Source organism: Crotalus tigris, unplaced genomic scaffold (genome assembly GCF_016545835.1).
Source record: "Crotalus tigris isolate CLP2741 ecotype Arizona unplaced genomic scaffold, ASM1654583v1 scf7180000024338.4412243, whole genome shotgun sequence".
In the NCBI taxonomy this organism is placed as follows: domain Eukaryota; kingdom Metazoa; phylum Chordata; class Lepidosauria; order Squamata; family Viperidae; genus Crotalus; species Crotalus tigris.
In genome coordinates, this window is record NW_024100508.1 from 1,110,012 (window position 1) to 1,124,095 (window position 14,084).

Sequence of the window (14,084 nt, forward strand, 5' to 3'; positions counted from 1 at the left end):
TTTTAAGATTGTTCACCACCCAGAGTCACTTGCTGAGATGGGGAGCCATACAAATTGAATGAATAAATGAAAATAAATTTTAAAGTGATTTTGTTGTTTGATATCCAAAATGGAAACCTTTTTTTCCACCTTGAAGCTTGAGAATAAGATTTTCAGGACTTAGCACTTTCAGAATTGGGATGGGGAGGGTGCTGATCAGTACAAAATCAGCTGGGAATTTCTATCCATTTCCTTCATGAGCTTAGAAAGTCGTTGCTTGATGGAGTCTGGGTTATATTATACTGTGAATACTTAAGGGGAAATGAGCTATTAACTAAAAGGATGAGGCTGAATCTAAGAGCGCTTTAGGAATTAATTGGGTTATATATCAGGGTGGGAAGCATGCAAAGAACACATACCCTATGCTGAATTAGCAAAGGAAGGAATAATGCACTGACAGCAAGCTTTGAAGCAGCTGCCACAAGATGGTTTAGGTTAGCTGGCTTTGAACACAAAAGGGTGTGAATTTTTCTTATCTAATCCACTGAATAGATTTTTGCTCTGCCCTCTCTAGCATATTAAAACATGGGAACCAACAAAGGTTGGTTAGGAGAATCACAGATTTTATGATGCCTCTTTTTTTTAAACATAATTTCTGCTTCCTGCATACATTTCATTAGTTCAAGAATTTAAAAACCAACCATATGAGGTAGCTAAGCCAGCATATTGTAAATAAAATCTGCATTTTAAAATGTAAGGTCGAGGGGGAGGAAATAAGCTATTTTCTCTTTTAGAAATCAGTGAAGCCCCTGCAAAAAATATTAAGATATGCATAGCATCTTTTTTCATGCATGAATAGTCATTGTGCTAATGCGCCACAAATCTTATAACCTTCCTGCCCTTTTCTATGTTGGATCCTGAGTACGTGTGATTTATGATTTGATCAAGAAAAGAAGGAAAGGGGATAAAAGAAAAACAACCAATGTTTATAGGCCTTAAACAATTAAACATTGGGGCAATGGGGGAGATTAAAAAAATATCAAGACTGGAGAAATTGATTTAATGTATTATTCCTTTTTTTTGCTTTAAAATAAAGCTGTGTTTTAATAAAGCACATTGCAAGGCAGAAATATTCTACCTTGACACCTTTAAGACTTGGGAAGTTGAAGTCCACAGATCTTAAAGTTGCCAAGGTTGAACAGCCCTGCTTTAGGACTTCCTGAAGCTTAGCAGCTTTATTTTCGTTCTAAGGGTCCCCACAGTTGAAGAAGCAAAAAGTCAGATTCCTGCTGACCAAGTGATTTTTATCTCTGATTTTTCAGCTCCTTCCTTCTCTATTAGTCAGTTAGCATGATAAAAGTGAATCAATGCTCAAGTTACATTAAACTTTGTTAGTGAAATAATCATCCTAAGGTTATCCTAAGATTGCTGTTAACTCTTTCTCACATAAGGATCAGAATAATCTGATTGCACCAGCATCTAATTCTTGATGAGAGGAAATGTGTTTACTAGGTTATGCACAGGATGTTTTGAATTAATCTGTGAGAAGATTGTACCATAAGTCAGATTTCTAGTGAGCAGTCCTTGGTGTTCTCTGAGCTTGCTTGTTTTCTTGCAGATGTTTCATTACCTAAACTAGTAACATCAGTGCTGATTATGTTAGTTAGGGTAATGAAACATCTGCACAAAAACAACCAAGCTCAGAGAGCACCAAGGACCTCTCATTTCAGCTCTGAGCTACAAATATCCCTCTTCAGATTTCTAATTTTTTTCCTTGGTCTTATATCAGTATTGAGCTTATTAGAATGATTCTTTTCCCATATATGGTATAACAGACCAGCGTTGGACAACGTGGGAATTGTACGCCAACCCAACCTTGTCTAAAAGGACAAGTTCTCACATTTTGTAAAATGCCCTTTCTGCATGCATCACACACTACTTGTGCATGATAGTGCTGAAACCCCCCTAGGACAGGTGTGGACAAGCTTTTGATGTTGGGTGTCAGGCATGAAGAATCAGGACCACACATTAAATACTACAGTAGTGGCCAAAATTGTGGAAACCTTTTGGGAAAAGTATATTTTTGAGGTTTGATGGCTAATAACACTTTTTTTTGAGTAGTACCATAAAATTATATATCAATGGAAAGATAATCAAGAATGTAATGTAATATAGTTTGTTCAATTATTTGTACTGTATTCTATGAAAGGTTATAGCCAAATAACCAGAAAAAGGAAGCACAACTTGCTTAGGTTGATATCAGGTATCAGTGTGTTATCGCTATCAAGTTGGTTGGGGTTTTTTTGTTTTCTTTCATTTAGTGAACTTGTAAAACGTAATAAAATTAAAGTAATGGTGCAAAAAGTTGACTGCTTGTCCAGAAAGCGATGTAAAATAATATTATTAAGTGAACAAGGCTATAGTTATAAAGAAATTAGAAGAAAAATTGGTGGAAACTTAACCAAAGGTGGTATTTCTACTGTACACTTTTCCCAAAAGGTTTCCACAATTTTGGCCACTATGGTAGTTAAGCTGATTTATTGCTCATGTCTGTACACAAGAATCTAGTCAACTAAAGCTCAGCACTAAACTGGCACTAGATAAGAGGTAATGGAATTAAAAAAGGGTTGAACTTAAGACTGCTTATAGGAACTAAAGGACTCCAGACTGATTCCTCTCTTGACTCTGCCCCCAGGCTCTGCCTCTCCTTGTATATCAGGAACCCCACTGGGGAGGGTAAGAAGTGCAGTAGGTAAAGTGAAGATGCTTCATGGTTAGTGCCAAGAAGATTAAAAGCAAGACAACCTAACACAATTGTTTGAGCACATGGAGAAAAGTTAGTCACAGAGTCAATAACAGCTATGGAAAAAATGATGCATTTTGGCTTTTCAATCTTTATTGGCATTGCTAATGTTTGTTATTGAGTTATCTTTACTTTTTTCAACCAACCAAAAAAAAAAAAAAACAACCACAAGACCCTTTCTTAGATTCTGATCATCAGTTATACCTGCCTATTTGGGATTAATCAGCATACATTTGAAACTATCTTCTATCTAACTCCTTTTGTGTACTGGCAGAATAACCAACTAGTACAATGGCATGCCTCCTTGTGATCACTTAAGAAAAGTAAATATCTATAAGGAAGAAATGTCCAATTATATGTATTGTATTAAAGAGGCTCAGCATTTCAAAAGTTGAATTTATGTCTTGAATGTGCTGACTTTTTAAAATATGTGCTAAGTATCAACCTGAGGATTTAAATAAAGTGTCAAACTGCGGGCCCGTGGGCCGGATGTGTCATGTGGAAGCCGTGCCCACCCCATTGCTGGCAATGGCAAAACCGTCATGCGACATTACGTGATGTCCTGAGTTTGACATGCCTGAAATAAAGGATTACAAAACAATTATACTTGGGAACTCTGCACATGTTTAAAGATACTCCTATTTAATAACAAACTATTCTATTTTCTAGTCACTGTCCCTAATAAATAGTGACTCTGTGGCAGCAAAGGAATACACTGATATTGACCAAATGTTACAATTACATACCAATCCATTACCTTCTTGCAATAAAAAGTATTTATTCAATTTCTATAGCTGCCTACTTCGATCAATGACTTTGGGCAGCATACAATTCAAAAAAATATATTATAATTAAAAATGCTGAAAGATTAAAACAATAAAAACACATAACATCCAGATGAAATGTACGTTGGAGTAAGATATTTGGCCAATTAGCAATACAACTAGGAAACGGGGCCCTTAACACATTATGTTACCTCCTTTCTATATAATTGTCTAAACAATAATGCACTGCCTTTGTTACTTTTGTTCTATAACTGTCTTTCACATAGTCTAAATAATTGGAAAAAACATTTCCTCGACTTTGCCTACTTGAGGCAATTGGTTTTTAAACAGTAAGCTTACACACCTGAGCAATACAATTCTTGTTGTTTTAACCCCTTTCCCTGGGCCTCTGGAAGTGAATATTTTAAGATTACTACATCAGATTTGTCTGCTCTGACTGATGTTGTCTCTCCTGATGATCAGCAGCCTTCAAGATCTTTAGGTGTTTTCTTTGCTGTAAATCACTCCTCACTCCTTGCTCAAGAGTGTTAGTGGGGCCTTTCATGTGTTGCCCAAAACAGAGGAAAGGCATAATAAAATAAGGAATCATAAACATATCTACAGGCAATTTTCATATATGTCAATTTATAAATAATACCATTGAAACCAGGGGTAAACCAGCTCACCTTTGACCCAACCCCACTTTTTGTTCTCTCTGACCACATGGGCTGAAAATTAGGGCACTTTTTCACATCGTCTTAAGACAGGAAGTTCCCCAAATCCACAATCAAAGCGTTACTCGAGCTGGAATCAGCCAGCAACAGCAGCAGTAACGTTAAGCCAACCAGGTTCGCTCAGTGGCCGGGTTTATATATTGAATTTAAGCCCGGGGGAACCAAGCGACCGTGCGTTCACACGTCTAGGATGCCCACCCAACTAAGCCGCGCTGCGGCTTCTGGAGGCCGGGTTGAGCAAGGGCGGCGTTTCCAGCAGAGGCCGAGCCACGAGCACCCTCTCCGCGGCTGCGGCTCAGCCAAACTCCGATCGCCCGTCCCGGCCGAATTGTGCGCGACTCCGGGGCCCGCGGCGGCCCGCTCCCCGCAGGAGTCCCTCCGGCGCCCGTCGAAGCCCGCCTGCGCGCCGCTCCCCGGAAGGCCGGCCGAGAGTCCGGCCGGGGCTCCCGCCTCCTTTGGCGGGCGGAAGGCGTCTCGGGGGCTCGCGTCCAGGGAGCGAGGCGTCGCGGCCGTTGCCTCCGCCTCCTGACGTCAAGCCCGCCCGCAGGGGCTCCGGCTTTCTCGGCTTCTCGCCGCCTCTCATTGTCAGCAGGAGAAGCCCAGCTCGCCAGCCAGTCAGCCAGCCAGTCCGCGGGGCCGGATCAGCAGCTCCGAGCGGGCCGCCGCCGCGGAGTGGGCGCCCCCCGGCAGCCGGGGCGGGCGGCTCCTGCCGGGCCTTTTACGAGAAAAGCGGGGAAAGGCGGAGAAGACGAAGGCGAAGAAAGTCTGGGGCGCCCTGGGCTCCTGTGCGCCGCGCCGAAGAGAAGGTAGTGGCGGCGGCAGCGCCGAGGAGGAGGACCGGTAAAGCGTGGGCTGGGGGCCGGCGTGGACATCAGGTGGGCTGGGGCAGCGGCGGCGAGGGGCTGTCTCCTCCTCCTCCTCCTGACCGATCCGGGCTTCCGAGCGCTGCCAAACCCGTGCTGGGCTGAGAAGGAATTCAAGGCATCCGCTTTGTTCAGCGGATAACTCCGGAGCAAAAACAGCAAAAGCCGGGGGTCCCCGCACACTTCCCGACTGGCAGCGGCTTTGGAGGCGAAGGAAAGCAGGAAGGGAGGGAGGGAGGGAGCAGGGCAGGCAGGAGCTCGGGAGAGGCTGCCGGCCCCGCGCTTGCAACTTCCCGAAGCCATCCCAAGTTTTCTTCCCGCTCGGACGCGGCGCGGCCAGGCCCCTTCCTGCCGAGGAGACGTGGAAGGAGGGGGGGCTGCCTTCGCTGGGACGGCTGAGCGCCCGACCCGAGGGGTCCCCCTGGGAAGGCAGCAGTGCTGCAGGCGGGGCGCTCCCTCCAAGAGAGGGGCGAGCGCGGCCCTTTTGCAGCCTGATCCCGAGTAGGCTTGCCCGGGAAGCGGGACTGGAAAAGGAAAGGGTGCGTTTCCGAAGCGCGTTGGCGTCCAAGTCAGGCCCCTCCGTGGCGGGAGATCGGACTGGAGATTGCGGCTAGCCAGCCAGCCAGTCCAAGGTCATCTCAGGAATTGCGGGGAGGGGGGGTCCAGAAGTATCGGCGGGACTACCATACGGTTTACCTGGGGCGGGCGGGGGCGGGGGCTTTCGCGAACTGGATAGGGTTTTCTTTGGCAGGCTGGGTTTGCTGAGGCTGTTTCCCGCAGTGGTTGAGCGTGATCCCATTGCAGTTGAAAGGATACTTCTTTTTTCCAGAACTGCGCCTTGGAGAGGCTTCTGCGACACCCGAATATTTCTTTTTAAATGCAAATCCTGCCCTGATTTCCTGGGAGAAAGTATTACTTGTAATGTAATTATTTCTATGGGACTGTTAAACATTACTGCCGGAGAAAGTGGTAAATTATGAGGTGGTGTGCTGGTTGCTCCTCTTTTTTCCTCCTAACAGCAGTTCCTTTGGAAAACAGGGACAGGTGGAAATTCAACTGATGTAGTGTCTGCCTCTTGCAGAAAGGGCATCGATTGAATGTCTGCCTCTTAGCTGACTTTTATGGAGTGTTTAAAAGAGCAGGAGGCCTTCCAAGCTGCATCTTAGAATTGGGAATAAGTATGGATGCAGTTTGGATGAGCGTGACTGAAGATTTCTTAGCTTCCAGTTTGGTATTTGGAACTACAATTCAGGCTGCCTGGACTATTAAAGTGTGGGGAAATGAGTTCATCTTCATTGCTGAGTATAGTTTACTGTCTGACAGCTTTTTTTCTTTAAATGTGGCTTCTCTTTCTGCAGTATTCTGGTGCAGCATTTTATTATCTTTCAAGCCTTTTTATGAGCAGCACCTAGCACATGGCTTTTTTCTTCATGGCAGCCTCTGTAAGGCAGGAGACCGAAACGCCCACCTCCTTATAGCGCAGCTAGATCATGGCTATATCCTGACTTTGCTCCCTCCTAACATGGAGCTGTTAACCATGTTTTAAAGACACAGAGTTTGTGTTCATTCTAGCTTCATACAAAGCTAGAAACAGGCAAATTTCACATTGTATTGTGAACTTTACTTGTATCATATCAAGGGCTTCATAGTCAAGCAGGTCTTAAACCCAAGATTCATGGGTTTTAGCTGCAGTGAGTGTTAAATCCTTGGCTGTTTCCCAGGACATTGGTAGGAATGTAGTTGATTGAAGCTGTAGGTGGCCCTCCCTTCCTGCAGATTTTTCAGAAAGGACAGGTGGAAGCAGTCACTACTACAACATCTCCATCTCTCTCTCTCTCTCTCTCTCTCCTTATTAGTATAGAAAAACTCTGGGCAGGCAGTTGGACTAGAAGACCTCCAAGATCCCTTCCAACCTTATAATTCTGTGACTAATATGGACAAGGCTAATAAGAGCCAATGTAGTGTACAGGTAGTCCTTGACTTACAACCATTTGAAGTTACTGCACTGAAAAAAGTGACATATGACTTTTTTCACAGTAATGACCATTGCAGACCCCCATGGTCACGTGATCAAAATTCGGATGCTTGGCAACTGGCATATATTTATGTCCCAGGGTCATGTGATCACCTTTTGCGACCTGACAAGCAAGGTCAATGTGGAAGTCAGATTCACTTAACAACCGTGTTACTAGCTTAACAAATGCAGTGATTTACTTAACTGTGGCAAGGAAGGTTGTAAAATGGGGCAAAACTCACTTAACAACTGTCTTGCTTAGCAACAGATTTTGGGTTCAATTTGTGGTCATAAGTCAAGGACTGCCTGTAACAAATCAGATGTTCAAGTAGCAGAGATTGGAGTTCTAGTTCCTCCTCAGCCACAGAATCTGTCTGAGGGACCTACGCCAGTAATTCATTCATTCATTCAGCTCAACCTACTTCACAATGTTGTTGTAGAGAAAATTGATGGTAGCACAGTATAATATAATTTGCTTTGAAAAAGCCAGACTGATATATATTGAATAAAGCCTTGGACTAAGACCAGAGTAAGAGTAGATTCAAGTCTACCCTCAGCCATGGAAGCTGAATGGCAGACTTTGGACAAGTCCCTTACTCTCTCAGCCCTACCTGTTCTTTTTGGGAAAATTGGAGAAAAAAGATGTCCGGCTTGAGTTTCTGGAGAAAAGGGGGGATGGGAATGTTACCTTCCATGAAATAAATACAGGCAGTTCTTGACTTACAACCACAGTTGAGCCCAAAATTTCTGTTAAGTGAGACATTTGTTAAGTGATTTTTGCCTCATTTTACAACCTTTCCTGCTGCAGTTGTTAAGTGAATCACTGCAGTTGATAAGGTAGTCAACCTGGTTGTTAAGTGAATCTGGTTTCCCCATTGACTTTGCTCATCAGAAGGTCACAGTAGGTGAGCACATGTCCCTGGGACATAGCTATGGTCATAAATACAAGCCAGTTGCCAAGCATCTGAATTTTGATCACGTGATCATGGGGATGTTGCAAAGGTCGTAAGTGAAAAACAGTCATAAGCCGCATTTTTCAGTGCCGTTGCAACTTTGACCGGTCACTAAACAGATGGTCATAAGTCAAGGACTACCTGTATGGAGTGAGTGGAAATTGATGCAAGGGGATGGGAAAGTATTTGCTGCCTTTTACATTGGATGCTGTTGGCATAATAGGAGAAAACATGTCTGTCTCAGTGTCAGTTTGCCTCTTTTTTGGTTAATTAAAATAGTGGTGTAAATCTTTAGGCTGCCCATGTGTGTTGTGTGGGGAATCCACCCAGGTGGAGCGGGGAATTTTTAAATTCCATAACAAGCTGAGAATTCCTCGGCCTCCAAAAGACTTTATATTACTCAGTCAGCCTCCCCCTCACCCCCCTGGGTAGAAATACTTTTGCTCAATTTACTCTGAGGAATTTTTCAGCATTTTCCCCTCCTTCCTCTCCCCCCTCCCCTTCTCCCTAAAGTGAAACCATCCTTGCGCTGAAAGGCAGGGCTTGGTGTGAATCTCTGCTTGTTTATTGCCTTGTAAGTCCATTTTTGTCCATTTGAGCTGACAAGAGGGTGAGTCTGTTTTTTTGTGGGAGGGAGGGGGAGTGGAGGGAGCCAGGCCCGTTAGGTTTCTGAGGAAACATGGCATTTGTTTTCACTAAAGATCTCTGGAATTTAGCACTTTTGGCTGTGGCCCTCCTATTGTCTGGAAGAAAACCCAGGGAAGGGTTTCGGCTTTCCGTCATGATTAATTGTGTTTGCTTGTGCCACAGTGTGAAAGCCTGAGTGTGTGGGATAGCAAGGGTGCCTTTCCCTAGAAAAATAACACTTCTGTTGGTGGACTCCTGGTTCAGTTTGGAAGATACAGGTAGTCCTTGACTTAAAATCACAATGGAGACCAACATTTCTGTTATTAAGCAAGGTGGTTGTTAAGTGACTCACACTCAATTTAACAACCTTTTTTGGCATGGTTGTTAAGAGAATCACTGCAATTGTTGAATAAATCATATGGTCTTTAAGCAAATCTAGCTTTCCTTATTGACTTGGCTCAAAAACAGTAACTGCGAGAGGGACCTTGGAGTCCTAGTTGGACAATCACTTGAATATGAGCCAGCCATGTGCAGCAGCATCCAAAAAAGCTAACACAACACAGAGGCATAGAATCAAAATCACATGAAGTATTAGTACTGCTTTATAAAGCCTTACCAAGGCCACACTTGAAATACTGCATCCAGTTTTGGTCGCCACATTACAAAAAAGATGTTGAGACTATGGAAAAATTACAAAGAAGAGCAACTAAGATGATTAAAGGCCTGGAGACTAAAACATATGAAGAAGGGTTGCAGGATTTGGGTTTGGCTAGTCTAGAGTAAAGAAGGACTGGGGTGACATGATAGCAGTACAGTATTCCAGTATTTGAGAGGTTGCCACAAAGAGGAGGGAGGGGGTCAGCTTATTTATCAAAGCACCTGTAGGCAGGACAAGAAGCAATGGATGGAAACTAATCAAGGAGAGAAGCAACCTGTAACTAAGGAGTAACTTCCTAACAGTGAGGACAATTAACCAGTGGAACAGCTTGCCGTCAGAAGTTGTAGGTATTTCATCACTGGAGGTTTTTAAAAAGACTGGATAGCCACTTGTCTGGAATGGTATAGAGTCTCTTGCTTGACCCCCAAGGTCCCTTCTAGCTCTATTCTGATTGACTTTGAATGTGGGAAGGTCATAAATGGTGATCACGTGACCTCAGGACCCTGCAATCATTGTAAATACAAGCCAGATACCAAGCAGCCGAATTTTGATACTGCATTGTTTGTTAAGTGGGAGGATTGTTTCTAAGTTTTTCAGTGCCATTGTAACTTTGAACAGTCACTAAATGACCAGTTTTAAGTTGAGGACTACCTGTACTATAATTCCTTGCAAGGTTTTTTTTAAAAAATATTGATCAATACATTTAAAAGTAAAAGTATGTGTGTTTGTTGTCTATGTGTGCTATTGAGGTGGGAATACTGATTCTAAAAAACTCTGGGTCTAGAATTATAGCAGCCATCCCACATTTGTGGCCTTTCCGATGTATTAAGGAGTTAAGAAAAACTCTCTCCGATCAACCGTCACTATCTAGTCTAGCATTTATGTAGGAGTCCATTGGGGCTGGGTGGGCAATACATTTCAAAAAATAAAAATTTGAGTCGCATACATTAACTGAGCAGATGCTTTCAGGAAGCTCAGGAAAATGAGTAGTCTCCCCTTTTCTGTAATATAATAGAACAGAGCTGGAAGGGACCTTGGAGGTCTTCTAGTCCAGCCCCCTGCTTGAGCAGGAGAACCTATACCATTTCAGACATTTTCATTGTTGTCCCCAACAGGTACCCCTTTAGAGGTATTGCCTGAGATTCTGAAGGTAGCAAACACCGAGTATGGGCCAGTCCCCCCCCCCCTCAGCCCAAACTCACCTGACAGGGTTGCGATTGTGAGGAAAATAGGAGGAGGAAGGGATATTAGATATTTTCCTGCCTTGAGTTCTTTATAAAAATAATAAAAGTGGGATATAAAATAACTAAATTGTTTCAAGAAACAAGCAGAGAAGCTAGTTTCAAACATTGGTCTCTCTTGGACACTGGAGACCTGGAGAAGTTCTCTGCTCCATTTTGTTTAGCAAGAAGCCACCTTTGAGAGGTCATCTGTCAGCACGAGGTGGGGAATCGTTAATATGTGAAGGGTTCCCAGTCATATGTCTCCACTCTGGCTGGAAAGGAAATGCAGGGGAAGTCTTGACTGGTGTTTAGAGGCCATCATTCTCTAGGTCAGTGGTGGCGAACCTATGGCACGGGTGCCAAAGGCAGCACTCGGAGCCTCTTCATGGGCACATGTACCGTTGTCCCAGCCTTGCCTCCCCCTGCGACCATCTCCTCTCCATCAGCCCCCCTGAAGGAGAATCGCCCCTGAGCGTGCCCCACATGGAGCAGCGCAGCCAAGGACATGGCAGCCAGGCAGCGTAGACAAGACTCTGCCCTCGCACCCCATCATGCAGTTGATGCTGCAGGGTGCGGGCAGAAGGTGTGGCCACCATAGCGCTGCTGGGCTGCCTGGGCGATTTGCGGCGGGCCCTGGAGGCGGTGATTGGTCCTGTGGGCAGGCGGGGCGGGGGATGGGGGGGAAGAGCGGGGACGGGGCAGAGGGTGGAGCAGGGCCAGGGCCAGTTTTTGGGCACTCAGTCTCTAAATGGTTCGCCATCACTGCTCTAGGTGGAGAAAGGCAGACTTAGGCTTAACTCAAACAAGATGGAGTTGTGGTTCTAGGAAGGTTCCAAAATTTGACTGTAAATGAGATTGGGCTCCCCCGAAAAACAGATCCTATCTAGGGAGTGTCCTGGATTCATTACTCTTGTTAGTAAAGCAAGTGGAAGTCTGGCTAGGAAGATCTTAACTGGCATTAGCTGGTATACCAGTTGTATTTATTGCTGAGAAGGAAAGCACTACCACCACCACCAATAATAATAATAATGATAAAGTTGGAAGAGACCTTGGAGGTTATCTAGTCCAACCCCCTGCTCAGGCAGGAAACCCTATACCAGTGGTGGCGAACCTATGGCACGGGTGCCAGAGGCGGCACTCAGAGCCCTCTCTGTGGGCACGCGCATTGTCGCCCCAGTCCTGGCCTTCAGCTGGGTTTTATAAAACCTTTTCGCTTTAGGCTTCCGTCGCTGTGTGCAAAAAAAAAAAAAAGGTTCAATCAGTCAATTTCAACTTCTCACGGGAAAAAAATCTTGCAAAGTTAGAATTGATTGATTGAACTTTTTAGTCCCACTCAGTCTGCCATTTCCACCGCAGCCACGCCCACCCAATTGGCCACACCCAACCAATGGGCCACACCCAGCTGGCATCTGACGATGCATAGGTGGGTTTTGGGTTGCAGTTTGGGCACTTGGTCTCTAAAAGGTTTGCCATCACTGTCCTATACCATTTCGGACAAATGGCTATCCAGTTTCTTCTTAAAAACTTTCAGTGTTGGCGCATTCATCGCTTCTGAAGGCAGGTTGTTCCACTGGTTAATTGTTCTAACTGTCAGGAAGTTTCTCCTTAGTTCTAGGTTGCTTCTCTCTTTGGTTAGTTTCCACCAGTTGCTTCTTGTCCTGTGTTCAAGTGCTTTGGAGAATAGCTTCACTCCCTTTTCTTCGTGGCAGCCCCTGAGATATTGGAACACTGCTATCATGTCCCCCCTCGTCCTTCTCTTCATTAAACTAGACATACCCCATTCCAGCAATAATTCATGGCCTCGTTGGCTCTTTACTGGACTACTGCAACTTGCTGTACCCAGGGCTGCCCCTGTAACATCATTTGTAAATCTGGTGCAGAATATGGTAGCCACATATTGCTGTCCAACACCTTTATCACAGGAGTAGCATCACTAGTGTTTTTGCATAAAACTCGAGATTCTGGTCATGACCTTTAAAGCCCTATATATCTTCAAGACTGCCTATCTCAAATAGAAACTGCTGCCCAAGGCATGTAAGCAGAGGATGGCTGTTGAGTGTCTCCGCTTAGGGGAAACCAGGCAAGAAACGAGAATTTTTGGAGGGCAGAGGTGCTAACTGTTTCAGGAAATCAGAGAATTTATGATCTTGGAAGGTATGTTGGAGAAAAATGCAACACGGGAGTGCTTTATTGGGCAGTATTACAATGCTTGATGGTAGTTTGCATCTTGATTTTGTCAGATGCTTCAAGTTAGTTTGCTTGAAGTGGCACAGAATCTATAGCAAGCAGAATCAAACCATTAGTCAATTTACTTCTAAAGAATTTGCCTGTGTTTAGACAATACAGGTAGTCTTCAACTTAACAATAGTTCATCTAGTGACCATTTGAACTTACAACAGCACTAAATGACCATTGCAGCATCCCCAAGGTCATGATCAAAATTCGGATGCTTGGCAACTGACTCAAGACGGTTGCAGTGTCCCAGTGTCGTGTGATCACCTTTTGCGACTTTCTGACAAGCAAAGTCAACGAGGAAGCCAGAGTCACCAACCATGTTACTAATCTAGCAAGTGCAGTGATTCACTTAACAACTGTGGCAAGAAAGGTTGTAAAATGGGGCAAAACTCACTTAACAAATTTCTCACTTAGTAACATAAATTCTAGGCTCAGTTTTGGTCATAAGTAGAGGTCTAGCTGTACAGTTAATTTGTGGTTACTGAATTAACAATTGTCCTCTGTCCCTGATGCTTACTGGGAACTCAGTCTGTGATCCAGAAAGTAATAAACTGATAGTAACTTCATTTTTTATGAATTTGTCCAGTCCCCTTTTAAAGACATCTATGTATCAGCCCCAGGTCTCCTTGTATTTCATTTTAATACCTGATGCACTCTCCCTCCAGTTCCTACGTTGTGAAAGAAGGGGAAAAGGCCACATTCTTCATACCAAGCATGTTTGGATCTTCCTCTGATGTCTTCCTGAAATTCCTAGACGGTTTGAGCATGGAGTTGGGAATTCTTGCAGATATGATCTTAGCTCTTGTATCATCTTTGAAGACTTCCCAGAAGATCATGTAGTTGGTCTTTGGGAGAAGCAGAATGCAGGATCAGAAAGGATTTTGGTCCAATTCAGCAAAACTCCGTGTACATTCTGATAATCTAGGCACTCTCATTAGTGATGCCTTCAAAATATATCTATGGAGATTTTCAGTCATCCAGGTCCCAAAGGTGCATTTTCAAGAGGCAACTGGACTTCCTTTGTTTTTCCTTGAAGATGTTTTACTTCTCAACCAAGAAATGCTACATTTGCTTGATGCCTTCATTGAGCTACATACACCCAAGATTGTTTTTATTAAGTAGCACAGTCCCCATCACTGTAGGTGTAAAGTTAGAGTTTTGCTCCAGCATGCATCATTTTATATTTAAAATTAATTGCATCTGTCATGTGGTTGGCCATCCTTCAGTTAAG

The 14,084-nt window shown here is 44.1% G+C and overlaps 1 protein-coding gene across 4 annotated transcripts in view; it reads left to right on the plus strand.

Annotated features, from left to right (window-relative positions):
- Nucleotides 1-2,496: 2,496 nt before the first annotated feature.
- The window catches only part of LUZP1 (leucine zipper protein 1), a 71,408-nt gene continuing 59,820 nt past the window's right edge, over nt 2,497-14,084 (plus strand). The window contains exon 1 of one of the 4 annotated variants that reach the window (XM_039325759.1): nt 2,497-5,155. The gene's annotated coding sequence lies outside the window, so the exon portion shown is untranslated. Of the gene's footprint in view, nt 5,156-5,432; nt 5,683-14,084 lie in introns of those variants that run through there. The other 3 variants (XM_039325757.1, XM_039325758.1, XM_039325761.1) reach the window with 3 other exon arrangements.